We start from the raw sequence: 5,003 nt of genomic DNA, 5'->3' as shown, positions 1-5,003 counted from the left end.
AACAGACATGTGCGGCCACAACGGGCTGTGCTACGACACGTACGGCGGGTTCGTGTGCGTCTGCCAGCCGGGGTACACGGGCGAGCGCTGCCACAGGGTACGTTACACGGGTGCAGTGACACAGACATGTGCGGCCACAACGGGCTGTGCTACGACACGTACGGCGGGTTCGTGTGCGTCTGCCAGCCGGGGTACACGGGCGAGCGCTGCCACAGGGTACGTTACACGGGTGCAGTGACACGGACATGTGCGGCCACAACGGGCTGTGCTACGACACGTACGGCGGGTTCGTGTGCGTCTGCCAGCCGGGGTACACGGGCGAGCGCTGCCACAGGGTACGTTACACGGGTGCAGTGACACAGACATGTGCGGCCACAACGGGCTGTGCTACGACACGTACGGCGGGTTCGTGTGCGTCTGCCAGCCGGGGTACACGGGCGAGCGCTGCCACAGGGTACGTTACACGGGTGCAGTGACACAGACATGTGCGGCCACAACGGGCTGTGTTACGACACGTACGGCGGGTTCGTGTGCGTCTGCCAGCCGGGGTACACGGGCGAGCGCTGCCACAGGGTACGTTACACGGGTGCAGTGACACAGACATGTGCGGCCACAACGGGCTGTGTTACGATACGTACGGCGGGTTCGTGTGCGTCTGCCAGCCGGGGTACACGGGCGAGCGCTGCCACAGGGTACGTTACACGGGTGCAGTGACACAGACATGTGCGGCCACAACGGGCTGTGCTACGACACGTACGGCGGGTTCGTGTGCGTCTGCCAGCCGGGGTACACGGGCGAGCGCTGCCACAGGGTACGTTACACGGGTGCAGTGACACAGACATGTGCGGCCACAACGGGCTGTGCTACGACACGTACGGCGGGTTCGTGTGCGTCTGCCAGCCGGGGTACACGGGCGAGCGCTGCCACAGGGTACGTTACACGGGTGCAGTGACACAGACATGTGCGGCCACAACGGGCTGTGTTACGACACGTACGGCGGGTTCGTGTGCGTCTGCCAGCCGGGGTACACGGGCGAGCGCTGCCACAGGGTACGTTACACGGGTGCAGTGACACAGACATGTGCGGCCACAACGGGCTGTGTTACGATACGTACGGCGGGTTCGTGTGCGTCTGCCAGCCGGGGTACACGGGCGAGCGCTGCCACAGGGTACGTTACACGGGTGCAGTGACACAGACATGTGCGGCCACAACGGGCTGTGCTACGACACGTACGGCGGGTTCGTGTGCGTCTGCCAGCCGGGGTACACGGGCGAGCGCTGCCACAGGGTACGTTACACGGGTGCAGTGACACAGACATGTGCGGCCACAACGGGCTGTGTTACGACACGTACGGCGGGTTCGTGTGCGTCTGCCAGCCGGGGTACACGGGCGAGCGCTGCCACAGGGTACGTTACACGGGTGCAGTGACACAGACATGTGCGGCCACAACGGGCTGTGTTACGATACGTACGGCGGGTTCGTGTGCGTCTGCCAGCCGGGGTACACGGGCGAGCGCTGCCACAGGGTACGTTACACGGGTGCAGTGACACAGACATGTGCGGCCACAACGGGCTCTAATACGATACGTACGGCGGGTTCGTGTGCGTCTGCCAGCCGGGGTACACGGGCGAGCGCTGCCACAGGGTACGTTACACGGGTGCAGTGACACAGACATGTGCGGCCACAACGGGCTCTAATACGATACGTACGGCGGGTTCGTGTGCGTCTGCCAGCCGGGGTACACGGGCGAGCGCTGCACCGGGAACACAATTACCTAGTGGGCAGTAAATTAACACATGGTACGGTACAGCTTTGACATTCTAATTTTGGATATCAAATCAATTCAATTCAATTATTTATTTCGAATCATTTTGATCCATATAGTGTTAGTAAATACAACAAAACTTAAAATTAATTATGGTTAGTGACATACAATTACAATTTACAAAACACTCACATAAATTATAAAATAAAATACAATAACAAATAAAATAAATAAAATCTAGGCAATCTAGAGCACCAATCACACACGGTGAATATCAATTCAGTTTAGTTGCTTGCGGTTTGACACCAGCAGTCCAGCAACATCATTTAACATCTATTTAATTATACGAACTGGTCTATCGCGATTTAATTTCATTGTTTTTACCTTAAATTCCGACGTTTCAGCTAAGTTGCACCAAAGTGTTATATTTAACATTCAATTGTCTGCGAATTTGCGATACAGCGTGGAAATGCCACCAGCATCCTTGGTACAATGCCTCAAGGGCCTATTTTAGATTTAAGCTAGTTATTAATTTCGTTTACGTAGTACCACTGTATATATCTTGTATGTAAATAAAAATGTAATTGCGAAATGAGATAAAAATGTAATTGAGAAATGATGAATCGCCACCTGACGAAGCCTGCGTTGCGGATTTTTTACATGTAACTAAATATTATTTTTTTAAAATTTTCTTTATAAATAAATTCACTATATTCAGTTATTTATTTGAAATGAGATTGATAAAATATTGTCTGTTTGTCTGATTTAATATCTTGTCTGTTTGTCTGATTTAATATCTTGTCTTTTTATTAATTATATAACACCTAGTCTGACACCTAGAGACGTTTACATCAATTTTAGTACTTCTGATATTTGTATAGTTTTTATTAGTTTTATTTTTCTTGTATAATTTAACATTTATATTTATGTAATTGTTTTTTTGTAATTTTGGGTTAATTTTCGTGTTTGTAAAAATTGACATGTAAAATTGCCCCTGTGGCCTATTTGCTGGATAAATGTTTGATGTTTGATTGTAACCCTCCAGATGTCACCGTCGCCCTGCACGTCCAACCCTTGCGGCGCCGGCGGCGAATGCATCGAAGACGGCCCCGTGGACTTCCACTGCAAGTGCCGTCGCGGCTGGGCGCCGCCGCTCTGCGCCACGCCGTTACCGGCCAGCTGTGATGTAACGTGTCCGCCGCGCTCGCACTGCAAGGAGACCGGTGCGTACACCCGGGTACCCGGGTACACGGGTACACTGACTGTCGTGTGATATGACACCTAATTATTATTATTATAGTTCTCGCATGAGTTCCGAGGAATAAAATAGACCGACAAGTATGTTCCTAACCCATCGGGGGTCGGGGGGGGGGAGGGGGGGGGGGGTATATTATCGAATATACTGCTCTGATGCTCTCGTTCACGAACCATAATGTTATCATAGCGTAACGCAGTTCCAGTTCGTCCAAGTTAACTTAGAACCGATTTGAATACAACAAAGTGAGGGAGTGTCATTATAAAACCATATTCATATAGAAATTAGACGTGAATGATGATATTGCCACACTTTGCAAATGCCGTGCAGAGTTAGCTTGGTCCAACTCTATTACTGTGATGTGGATTTGAAAATGTCGTTAGCAATCTAACATCTCTGTCACTTGCATATTCGAGCGATAAAGAGGCAGATAGTAAAATTTCGGATTCGCGTTTCCCGGTAGGTCCTCTATAAGCAAACCGCCTTGATGCATCAATGTCATACTTTATTATCTCTGAAAACTTGTCAAAAACCTGTTAAAGGTACAGTATGTATAAGTTACTCTATAGTTTACTAAAAAGGCTAGTGTTGCACTCTGGTGGCAGAACATTGCAGTGATATCCCCTATTAGCCTCATGCATCAAGTTTATATTTGAACGGAATATTTTTTATTCGGATGTTTGTTACCGTTATATCATGTTACAAATGCATTTCCGTTATTAAATTATCATTTAATTGCTTAAAAAAATAAATAAAAATACAAAAATTTGCCCTCGAAAAGCTAGTGAGCGAAACGCGCGAAACGTCACGTGACGTCACGCGTTCCACAGATTAGTTCACATAAGTGTCATTAGTAGCAAACGTCAGTTGGACCGTCCAACGTGTGACGTCATCACGCTCTGTCGATCGCGCCGCAAATTATGAGCGTTTCAACCGCCAAAAATTTTTCAACATTTTAAATATTTTTAATAAAATTATGTTAAAGTTTACAAAAGTGTTTTTATTTTTTCCGGTGTTCAAACGATATAAATTATTATTACAAAAATTCAAAAAAAAATTCATGCATGGAGCTAATTAAGAACAATAAGTAATAGTTAATACCTAATCTGAGCGGAAACTTTCTTAGTGGAAACTTGTATGAGTCTCATGAAAGTTTCCAGAAATTTTAGAATTTTTGAGAATGCTATCCGCGTCCAATGTGAGGACCGACTACAGTTTTGATACATTTAGCACAGGGCGGATACGCTATACATCAAAAATCACTTGCGTTTCTATGTGTGAACGGTACGTCTGTACACGGGTCAAAGTTGCTTAAAAATAGTACGCCAGAAGTCCGCCAGATTTCTGCCGCGGGGCGAGGTAATTCGAGTCGGGGCGGGGCGGTGCGTGGCCGTTCTGTATGATAATACTATTACTTATTCTGTGCTTTTAGTTATAAAATATTGTTTCTTGACAGGTGTGCCGACGATGGTAACCGGTGTAATGATACAGAAGCAAGTGACTTGCGTTTGCGATTTAGGATTCTACGGTAAGTTGAATGAACCTTTTTAGGGTAGAAACCCAAAGGGTAAAAACGGGACCCTATTACTAAGACTCCGCTGTCCGTCTGTCCGTCCGTCTGTCCGTCTGTCTGTCTGTCACCAGGCTGTATCTCATGAACCGTGATAGATAGACAGTTGAAATATTCACAGATGATGTATTTCTGTTGCCGCTATAACAACAAATCAATAGTCATCTGGAACAAAAAGCCAAACTGGCCTCCAAAAAGCTTGGGGTGCTTAACAGAGCCAAACAGTACTTCACACCGGGTCACCGACTTTTGTTATATAAAGCGCAGGTTCGACCCCATATGGAGTACTGTTCTCATCTCTGGTCTGGCGCTCCACAATACCAGCTCCTTCCCCTTGACTCCATCCAACGTCGGGCAGTTCGTATTGTCGGCAATTCCGAACTTACTGACGGCTTAGAACCTCTTAGTCTTCG

This window comes from Cydia strobilella, chromosome Z (assembly GCF_947568885.1).
Source record: "Cydia strobilella chromosome Z, ilCydStro3.1, whole genome shotgun sequence".
In the NCBI taxonomy this organism is placed as follows: Eukaryota; Metazoa; Arthropoda; class Insecta; order Lepidoptera; family Tortricidae; genus Cydia; species Cydia strobilella.
This window is presented reverse-complemented; position numbering follows the sequence as displayed.